Source organism: Musca domestica, unplaced genomic scaffold (genome assembly GCF_030504385.1).
Source record: "Musca domestica strain aabys unplaced genomic scaffold, Musca_domestica.polishedcontigs.V.1.1 85, whole genome shotgun sequence".
Classification (NCBI taxonomy): Eukaryota; Metazoa; Arthropoda; class Insecta; order Diptera; family Muscidae; genus Musca; species Musca domestica.
Window position 1 is genome coordinate 2,843,985 of NW_026712418.1, and position 12,322 is coordinate 2,856,306.

Below are 12,322 nucleotides of genomic sequence, written 5' to 3' on the forward strand. Positions count from 1 at the left end.
ATTTTACTCAAATGTATGTTATGTCTGCAGGACTTGTGGTATTGAAAATGGGCCATGTAGCTCCACGTTTTGGTATAGCCCCCATATAAGGGTACCTCCCAATTTTAGCGACATTTTTCACCAGAATTCTTTCAAATTTGGTATTTGAAGTTCGTAATAGATACTACAGACTAACGGGGGAAATGGGCTATGTAGGTCCATATCTTCTTATAACCCCCATATAGAGGTACCCCCCGATATTCGGTATTTTGATGATTTTAGTGACATTATGTACCGGAATTGTTTCAAATTTGGTATTTGAAATTTGTAATAGATACTACAGATTATGAAATAAATTTCTGTGCGACTCACGTTTTGGTATAACCCCCATGGTATCTCCCTATAATAAACATAATTATAAACATAATTTTATATTATAAACATAATTTTTTTTTCAAGTTTCACATATGACAAAAGTTGCCTATGCAGGTCCACGTCGTCGTATAGACCTTAATAAAACGGCTATATTCGGTATTTTTAAAATTTTAACAGAATCTTTAACGTTTTTTTTTTTTAAATTGCCAAATTCGTTCCATTTGGTGGAGGGTATTCAAAGTTCGGCCCGGCCGCATTTACCGCTTTTTTACTTGTTTATTCTAATATGATTTAAGTTGTAGTGAAAACCATTATGCGTTGTGTTGAACTGCTCAACCATCTCATTGCCATAAAAATTAAAAAGAAACTCATTTATTTATAAATACCTATATTTAATTTATATTTAAATAAACTGTATAAAAAATATTACATTAATTATTAATTCGATATAATTTGACTAAAATTTCAGGAACTCCGAAAACATTTTGTTGATGTATTCTTGCATTTCCTGTCCACTCAAATTTAATTCTTTTATCAGTTTTTCATATTGTTCCGCATACAAATGATCCAATTTTTAATATAGCTATTAAGGTCCATTTGAAAATCAAGGAAATTATTCTTTTGTAAAATCTCTTGCATTTCCCATGAATTCTGGCCAAGGGTTTGCAAATTAGAGAGAACATTGTGGAATTGCATTGAAATATCTGCAGTTTCCAAGAGGAAATTCGAAGTTTCCAGCTTGTAGTATTTCAGTTGATTCAAATAATTTTCAATATTTTCTTTTTGTGTTGTAATCATCTCGGAGGTGTTGAGATCCTTTAATTCGTTGAGGTCCTTTAAAATATTGGAAAATTTGTTTTCGCTTTGCTTAATGAAATATTGAGTATATTGTTGAAATTGAGCCAGGGCTAGAGCGAATAAATGTTCGCGCTTGATTTTCTCAAGCTTATCTGCCATATTTGTGGGATCATTTATGGGTAGTTTGACCAATTTTCCAGAAAATTGTAAGTTTTGAGGCTGAAATTCGAGATCTGAATTTACTTTGGTGGAGTTTTCATTCAATATCTCAGAATCTGTTGAAATATGTTCCGTTAAATCAATTTCATCCGATTCCAGAACTTGTTGAGTATCCTCTGCATTTAAGTTGGTTTCTGGTATAGAGTTCGAAATTGGTAAACCCAGAGTGACCTGAAATTATAAAAATGCAATGGATATATTTAATATTAAAACTTGCGGGGCTTATTTAACATGAATTAACATTGCAATTGCTATGATTGTTTTAATGGTTGCCATATTTTTGTCAATATTGGAGCTGGGCTGTACTACACAATGTGCAAGTGCTTATGCAATTGTTACTTTTCATCGTCTCCACTGCACTATTTATATGCCAATATCGACATGATATTTACTTCTATTTTATCATATTGAGGTCTAGGTGCCATTACTCTCTTATCGATTTTGTGATTTGAAAACATTAGTTATCTTGAACAAAAGTAAAGGTTAAGAAATTAGCTTTGCCCTTGTGTGGGTGGGTGTGCATATTATTCGATGACAAGTCAATATGTACATATGTATTTTATGAGTGGGAAAAATAATAACTTCCTGTTTTTATTATTGCAACGGAAATGTTGATAGCAATTTTATTTGCCATTATTATGGGAAATGTTTTATTATTTTTCCTCTTAATTAAGGAAATAGAATGACACTTCAACCCATATTAATTGCCGCTGATGCAATATGAATAATGTATTTCATTATTTATTTCTAATTGTTATTCTTTTTCACTGTTTTTAATTAATGGTGGAGGAATAAAAAGTGATGCACAAAATATTAATACTGCTCTCTGGTATAAGGGAAAAAAATTACGACCTACAGAATACAAAACGACAGGTTGGCTCATACAAAGTCATAAACGCAAAAATCTAAAATTAATTTATTTTTTTGGGGGAATTCGGGAATTTGAATTCATATCTAAATCTGAAGGTAATTTTATAGAGCTACAATCTATTTTAGAAAATGTATAAAATAGTTCTGAAGATATAAAAAGAGTTGTCTCAATTTTGCCTAAATAAAAAAAAATTAAAATGGTATATTATAACAAGTAAAAAGCTGTAAGTTCGACTGGGACGAACTTTGAATACCCTCCACTACTAGGAACGAATTTGGCAATTCTCAAAAACAATAAAATCCGTCAAAAATTCTATTAAAATCTTAAAAATACCGAATGTAGCTGTTACATTAGGGTCTATACAACGACATGGACATGATTATTGTCGCTAAAATCATCAAAACACCGAATATAGGGAGATATCGTTATATGGGGGCTATACGGAGACGTGGGGCTGAACAGACAATTTTCTGTCATAGGCTGTAGTATTCATTTCAAACTTCAAATACCAAATTTGAAACAATTCCGGCGAATAATTTCGCAAAAATCATCAAAATACCGAATATCGGGAGGTACCGCTATATGGGGGCTATACCAAAAAGTGGACCTACATTTTGCAATACCAAAAGTCCTGCAGACATAACATACATTTGAGTAAAATTTTATCAATCTACTTCGATTCGTGAGAAAGCTAGAGACGGGCAGACGGATAGACGGACGGACATCGCTAAATCGACATAGAATTTTATGCTAATCAAGAATATATATACTTTGTATTAATGTATATAAGAATATACATTATATTTCGAGATGTTACAAACGGAATGACAAACTTAATATATCCTCCGTTCTATGGTGGAGGGTATAAAAAAAACAGTTGAGAAAGGCCAAAAGTCGGGCGGGCCGACTGAATGATACTCTATGGGGCTATATCCAAAACTGTACCGATCTCTGTAAAATTTAGCAGAGGTATTTCTATGTTGTATCTGATAGCTGCAAACAAGCGTCGTTGTTGTGGGGAGAATTTTACGAATATGGACTTAAAACCCAAATCTGATACACTTTCTTTCATGCTTAAATCGTTCGTATATGCCAAAATCCATTCAATTCGGGCTTACAGTAAGGTGGACAATGAACTTGAAATCGTGTAAAGATAAATATGAGAGTTATATCCATTTCTGAACTGCTGTCGATAAAATTCGGTAAAGGTATTTCTGAGCTCTATTTAATATATCTTCCCGAATTTCGTTTTTACAGAGTGCATATCGCGGCTGTAATATTTTGCCCCAAAAATCTTGTATCTGCCAAAACTGAATGGACATTTGGTTCCCATTTAATATAATCTTTATCGAGGTTACTCTATACCCATAGTAATGTTATTTGATACGAGGGGTACAAATGCCTCCGCAAATTTGATGGAAATCGTTTCAGAGTTGGATAAACATCCCAAATATTTCTCCTGATTCCAAATTATAACAGTTCTAAAGATGTAATACGCATTCAAAAAAGTTCATAATGGGGTATCATAAAGTCGGGTACGCTCACTTTTTTTACTGGTTTTAGAAAAAGATTTGGACTTCGGTCAAGTTTCCAAGAGTCCATTCATCAAAAAATCTGCTTTGCGGTAGATCGTTTGTTTTCTGTTCTTGCATTAGCTGTTTTGAAAGTCTTTACACCTAAGTGCGTACGTCTGTTGTACTCACACTGTATTTTTTTACGAATTTTCACAAACCGTTTTCACTGTTAAAAGTGCAAGTGGACCCAATATTCAATCGCGATGCTTTGATTTTTATAGGTTATCTTTGCCTCATGGTGGAGAGCACCAAAATTAGGTGGGATGGGTTTAGTAGTTTGATTACAGTTTGACAAAAAGACAGACTGAGAGACTACCTGACAGACTTTAAATGGACAACTTATTATGCTACGTAACGAAACTGATCAAAATGTTTACAAGTTAATCATAAAATTGAAATAACCTGGCGCATCCAAATATTTATATCCTCTGCCACTTGGCTATATAGGGTATACAGGGTACATCATTTGATACGACGAAGTCTAGGGCGATCTAGGGCTGGTTGGTGCGCACGATAACTCTCGAAGGGATTATCCGATTTGGTTCAAACTTGGTACATCGGAATATTATTGTCAAACTTAGATCGATTTCAGAGATGACCAATACTCCACTCCTTCTAATACTTCACGCACAAAGAGTCATAATTTTTAAACAAAAAAGTTAAAGGAGGCCCGGCCGAACTTTGAATGTGGAAGGTATTCAAAGTTAACTGTGAGTATTGTAACGAAAATCGTCAAAATACCGAATATAGGGAGGCCTATGACCTGCATAGACAATTTTCTGTCACAGACTGTAGTTCCCATTAATTTGAAACTACTCCGGTGAATAATGACGCTAAAATCATCAAATTACCGAATATTGGGAGGAACCGTTGTAGGGGGGCTATACGAAGACGTGGATCTGCACAGACAATTGTCTGTCATAGGCTGTAGCAGCCATTACTAACTTCAAATACCAAATTTGAAATAATTCCGGTGAAAACGTCGATAAAATCAACAAAGTAATGAATATCAGTAGATACCGTTATATGGGGGCTATACGAAGACGAGGACCTGCACAGACAATTTTCTGTCATAAGGTGTAGCAGCCATTACGAACATCAAATACCAAATTTATAAAAATTCCGGTGAATAATGTCGCTAAAATCATCAAAATACCGAATATCGGGATATACCGTTATATGGGGGCTACACCAAAACGTGGACCTACATGGCCAATTTTCAATACCAATAATCCTGCAGACATAATATACATTTGGGTAAAATTTTATCAACCTACTACATTTCGTTCGAAAGCTAAAATGATTTCCACAGACGGGCAGACGGATAGACGGACGGACATCCTTAATCGGCATAGAATTTTATACTTATCAAGAATATATACACTATGTATATTTGGAGGTGTTACAAACGGAATGACAAACTTAATTTATATTTTACTGCACAGAAAGGATGATCCGATTTTGCTCCAACTTTGCAAATCTTAATATATGCATCAGTGCTAGGTCAGGTTACAATATGGATAATATAGGTCCACTCCATCAAGTACCTCCCCCACATAGGGTCAAATTTTTGAATAATTATAAATCTTATAAAATGTGATGTAATAGTCGAATTATCTTCAAATTACACATATAACAATATTTTTATAAACACAAGGTCTGGTGTGAAGATGCAATAGATCGGCCCACTCCTTCTGGTACCTCTCCCACATACGGTTAACATTTGGAATATCCATGAAGCTCATGAAACGCGAAATTAACATCCGGTTCCATTCGGACTTGGCGCATCTTAATATTTCTAGCTACACAAGATCTGTTATAAAGATCGGACCATTCCATCTGGTGCCGCTCTCACAAAGGGTTAAAGTTTTGAATAACCAAAACGATCATAAAATCCGAAATAAGCATTTTACACATCCAATTGTTTCTACTAACACAATATCTCCCTCCCCCTCAAAGGTTCAAAATTTTAATTGTCCATTATAAAACACGATATTAATATCCGATTCCATTCAGACTTGGTAGGTCTCAATATTTTCATCAACACAAGATCTTTTATATAGATGGTAGGGATCGGACCATTTCTTCTGGTAGCTCCTTTACATAGGGCTTAAGATTCTGAAAAATTGAATGCACAAAGAAAGCGAAATAAGCATCCAATTCTTTTCAAATTTCGCTCATACAAACATTTTTGCTAACACAAGATCTGTTTCCCTTCTGGTACCTCACCCAGATAGGGTCACAATTTTCAATACTTTACAATAACTTGGGAAACAAGTTCTATTTTTATTTTGCCTATACCAAGTATGGGAATGGAATACTTCAATCGTCTTTATCCTATACAACTCACACACATTTTAACATTTTCTAAAAATTATCGCATATCTATTATAAAGTGAAAGAAGTAACCAATATAGTCCAAATCTGGCACGTCACAATATTTATATCATATTCATTTAGGTCCGACACGACAATATTGATTAATTAATGTATGTTATTAATGTTTGAATACATATTTCCATTAAACAATGTATGTGTAGATATAGTTCTTTCTCACAAGGCTGGTAAATTTATTCCAGATAAAGATTGTAAGGACAATTTTGCAGAACGGATGAGAAAGTCACAAAATTATCCCACTTGGTTTGTTTGCGATTTGTGAATAATGAAATTATTATTTCTCTAAGGCCATTTGAAAAAATTTATCTCTATCCTATGCTTGACGTAACAAGAACAAATACTAAACAGTTCCAAACATATTATTTCATTTAGATTTATAACGTCTGCACTGGCAGACAAGGAATTGTTTATTAACATGATTCTACCCCTCCGGTTACAGTCGTTATGTAGTCCCGAAAAACAGATAGAATTTCAAATAACTTTCCCCTCGCTGTGGAGTAAATACACCGCAAAGACATGTGTGTGCCAGAGATTAATTACAAAGGCTGTCACATTTTACTGGCTCATTAAATTTGATTTCATGTAATCTCCAAAGGGGTAGACGCCGAGGAGGAAAGGCAATGTCACATATTTAATAGTTTTATGCCTATTTGCCACCATGTAAGTTAATAGTTCATGCAATGTTATGTAGGGTGCACAGTATACATAAATTGGCGTTTCGCTTGTAACGCTATTACATTTCTTATATTGTATTAGATTTGTATGGATGTCAGATTTTCTATCCCGATCCAAAATCGTTTATGAGGTATCACATAACTGGTTCTGGAAAAATTTGAGGAAAGTCTAAGATTGATTCCCTACTCAAAGAGAGAAATTACTATTATTCTAAATTTTGGCATATTGTGTGCTAAGACCGAATAGAGTGGCCCTCAGACTTTACTTATATTACCATGTCGGAATTTTGGAATATATCGGGTATTAACACTTGTTGCTGTATTATAGCAAAGTTTTAAGAAAATTGGAAGGTGCTAAGTTTAACCAAAATCAGACATATATAACAAGAGTGATTATTATTTAAAATTTTGACACTTTGTGGGGAGAGGGCACCGATATATCCAAAATTTACATCGACGGTTGGTAAATATATTAACATAAACGATAAAAGATATAAATATTCAAAATATTGAGCCTACAGTAGGGTGTGGGCATTAGCCGCACACCCATACCCAAACAAGGTCTAATATGGGCAAAAGTTGTTGTTGTTGCTGTTGTTAAAAGAAACAATTTTTAATTTTTGTGGGGGAAATATCAGATGGAGCAAACTCATTTAGCACATCTCTAAAGGCGATTTAAATTTGATAGGCTCATTATAATTACAAAATTTGCACAAAATCAAATTTGAGAGTTTTCGGACGGACCGACATGTCTAGTGGACTCTTAATGCCCTGAATCGGATTTCGTCCAAAGATACCTATGGTCCTGCGCTGAGTCAAATTTTGGCTGTATCAAATGATTTATACCTTCTATAGCCACATGGTTAAGAGTATATAAAGAATAGAATACCCTTTATAGTTCAAACTTTATACCTCCTTATTCAAGTTTTTTTCTTTTTCGGAAAGAATGACACGAAAATGTTTTCCTCTTACACCAAAAAATCTTTAAAATATTTCATTATAGCGAATTTACCGAATGGATATTAGCAAAAGCATTGCCCACATCGATTTTTTTCTGTACAAAACTATTTCAACGTCTTCATATATAAACCCTAGGAACCAACAGTCGGCTCAATGTCAAATTTCAGATTTAGTACGCATACCAAACAGTCTACATCTTTCCATCCTAGACACAACCATTATCCAAAATTAGTAATATTTTGTACTTTTCGAATAATTAGAGTTCGCAATTGTAAAACGATCACCATATCTCAACACAAGATACCAACAGGGGCCTTAATATGAAATTTCGGGATTCCAGCTCTATACATTCCCTCAAAAACAAATTTAGTAACATTTAGTAATTTTTGTATAATTTAGGTACTCATACCAAAGACCACAGTTATCGAAAAATAAAGTTTCAGGGTTTCAGCTCTATCCCTTCACTCAATACCAAATTTAGTATGTACTTTTCGAACAATTATAGAACGCATTTCCAAACCCACCTCCAAATCTCAATTCCACATACCCCTTTCAACTCCTATCCCCTCATCCAATACCAGATAAAGTACCATTCAGTTTTTTTTTTTAATACAAATATAGCACGGATTTCCAAACCACCGCAAAAACTCAAATACCGATATGATAAGTAATATAAAAATCAAATTTTAGAATTTTATCTCTATTCCCAATACCAAACATATTACCATTCCGTACTTTTCGTACAATTATAGTACACATTTCCGCAACAACCTTTATGTGTCCAGTAATTTTCGTGCACTTGTGGTACACATTTCCAAAACCACATCTTTATCACAAACCTTCCACCAACAGGGAACCCAGTACAGAATTTTAAAATACCAGTTTCAGCTTTTCAGCCTAAACAAAATTATTCTAAATTTTGATTCTCATAACAAATTTCAAGTTTTTAACACTATCCGTTCTTGCTCATTCCGTTTGTCCAATCCTGCATAACTCTCGAAGGGAGTATCCAATTTGGTCCAAACTTGGTACATCGTAATATTATTATCAAAATATATATAAATTTATATTTTACTGCACAATAAAAAGATAATCTGATTTTGCTCCAACCTTGCAAATCCTAATATTTGCATCAGAGCTACGTTAGGTGCGAAAATGGATTATATCGATCTACTCCTTCTGGTACCTCCCCCACAAAGGGTCAACATTTTGGATAATTATAACTCTAATAAAATATAATTTTATAGTCCGATTCTCTTCATATGAAACATATCGCTCCACTCCTTTTGGTTCCTCCTCTACAAACGGTCAAAATTTTGAATATCCATGAAGCTCATAAAACGCGAAATTAACATCTGATTCTATTTAGATTTATTGCATCTCAATATTGCTAACAACACAAGATCTGTTATGAAGATGGTAGAGATCGGACCATTCGTTCTTGTACCTCTCCACATTTTGTATGACCAGACGATGATTAAATTCGAAATAAGCACCCCTTTTCCTTCAAATTTCACACATCTCATTATTTTTTACTAACACAAGATCTGCTGTGAAGATGGGATATATAGGTCCACTCCGTTTAGGACCCCCCCCTCATGGGCTCAAAATTTTGAATATCTATGAAGCTCATATAAAGGGAAAATTAACTTCCGATTCCATTCTGAGTTCCAACATCTCAATATTTCCATCAACACAAAATCTGTTATAAAGATGATAGAGTTTTTCTGAAAGAAAAAAAAAAAAAACACAAGGAAACCCATATGATACCTCACCCACAAAGGGTCACAATTTTTATACCCTCCACCTTAGTATGGAGGGTTATTAACTTTGTTATTCCGTTTGTAACTCCTCGAAATACTCATGTCAGACCCAACAAAGTATATATATTCTTGATCAGCGTAAAATTCTAAGTCGATTTAGCCATATCCGTCTGTCTGTCCGTCCGTCTGTCTGTTGTAATCACGCTATCTTTCGAACGAATTGAGATAGAAGGCTAAAATTTTGCACACATGTTTATTTTTCCAGTAGGCAGGTTAAGTTCGTAAATGGACCATGTAAGACCACGTTTTCATATAGCCTCCATATAACGGTACCTCCTTATATTCTATATTTTGATGATTTTAGCGACATTATTAACCGGAATTGTTTCAAATCCTATGACAGAAATTTGTCGGTGCAGGTCCACGTCTTCGTATAACCCCCATATAACGGTACCTCCCAAAATTCGGTATTTTGATTATTTTAGCGTCATTATCCACCGGAATTGTTTCATATTACGTATTAGAGTTCGTAATGTGAACTACAGACTGTGACAGAAAATTGCTTATGCAGGCCCAGGTCTTCGTATAGGCCCCATATATCAGTACCTCCCTATATTCAGTATTTTGACGAGTTTAGGCTCAATACCCACCGAAATTGTTTGAGATATCGTATTTGACGTATTTGCCTGCGACAGAAAATTGTCTATGCTGGTCCAGGTCTTCGCACAGCTCCGATATAACGGTACCTCCTTAATTACGACATTTTGATGATTTTAGCTACATTATTCACCGTTTATTTCAAGTTTCGAATTTGAATATGGCAATGACTAATGGCAAACAATACCTATGTAGGTCTACGTCGTATAGACCCCAATATAAAGGCTATATTCGGTACTTTTAAAATTTTAACAGAATTTTTTAAGGATTTTATTTTTTGAAAATTTCCAAATTCGTTCCAAATGGTGGAGGGTATTCAAAGTTCGGCCCGGCCGAACTTACTGCTTTTTAACTTGTTAATACTTTTATCTGTCATAACTTGCGAAACAAGTCAGCGATTCTTTACAACTTAGAATATTTCTCTCAACCAGAAACCTGAGATGAATATGAAATTTATGATTTGGCATAAAATTGGATATAACTGTTCGATTTTCTTGTAATTTTGCCCCTACCAATATTTCTATATGTATTAGATAAAGTATGAAAATGGAATATTTCGGTCGACTATATTTGGTCCTCAAGTATATGTTAACATTTTCTAAAAATTATCACATATCTCATATTAAGTGAAGGAAGTAACCAATAGAGTCCAAACACGGCACGTCGAAATATTTATATAATATTCATTTAAGTCCGAAACGAATTGGACAGTATTTGCCCATTCCTTTGGAACCTACTCCAGGTCAAATATTTAAATAGTCATACAAAGTGAGATAAAAAACTGCAACAAAGTCAAAGTAATTTTTTTAAATTTTATTGAATGAAAGAAAAATTGTCGGAATTAGCATTTAATTTTAGAATAAGTTTAGATTTGTTCGAATTGGTCACCTTTGGCACGAATTATGGCCTTCAAACGGCCACACGCTGATGTGCGGTATTTTGGCCCATTCCCGTCGAAGCGCTTGCTTGAGGTGATCCATACATTGGTATTTTTTACTGCCAACCTTGCTTTCCAAAATACTCCAAACACAATAGTCCAACGGATTGGTATCCGGATATGTTGGTGGTCATAGTGCTCTGGAAATGAAGCGAGGAACCTCATTTTTAACCATTCTTTTGATGGTCCTGAGTTCTGTTAGAATGTCCAAGGTCTGGGGCCATAATGTTTGAGCGCCCAATGCTTTAATACACCTCCAGAATATTTTCGCGATAATCTTCGGCATTTATTCTGATGCCACGTTCGATTAATACGAGTGGAGTCGATCGCCATGGCCGGCGCTTGAGTTCTGGGGCACATTTTCAGCTGACCTCTTTGGTAAGCAAACACGATTATTTTGTTTGTTTACAAACTGCTGGGCAACGAATGTTTTCTCATCGAAGAAAAACAAATTCGGCAGTTCACCACTTTCGGCCAAGCGAAGCAACTCTTTAGCTCTTTTGAGTCAATTTTCTTTATGTTGCGGAATAAGTTATTGCACTTTTTGGAATTTCAATGGCTTTACCCCGAGCTCATTTTTCAATATTTGCCAAATGGAATATTGCAATATGTTCAGCTCACGAGCCATTTTCGGCCACTGCGACGCGTGTTTCGAGCAGGTCGCTTCTTTACTTTTCGAACCATTTCTGTTGATGTTGCTGTTTTCTTTCGCCCACTTCCTTGACGTCGGTCTACGCTACGGTAACGAGCGATGGTACAGACACAAAAGATTTATTTACATTTTAATGCTGGAGTACTCTAACGACCACTTTTGGTTTTCGAGCCAAATATAAAGAAATCGCACTAACACGTTTGAATTCCATCACGAATAACTTTTTTCTATGAAATTCTCACCTAAATGATTTGTAAACAATATAATGAGCTATCACTGGAATAACTTTAACAGAAATCGGACGAGTGGCTTAGAAATGACACCAGTCTGAAGTTGTTTGTAGTTTTTTCATCCCACCCAGTAATTCTCATAAATTCCCTATAAAACGTGGCAATCAATGTGGTGTAGGCTATCATAAGGTCGGCCCATCCGACTTTGGCCTTTATGACTGAAAATGAGCACATCT

General features: G+C 34.8%; 1 protein-coding gene across 2 annotated transcripts in view; it reads left to right on the plus strand.

Moving 5' to 3' along the window:
- Positions 1 to 12,322, plus strand: part of LOC131806733 (putative golgin subfamily A member 6-like protein 3) — a 106,042-nt gene that overhangs the window by 65,527 nt on the left and 28,193 nt on the right. The window lies entirely within an intron of this gene.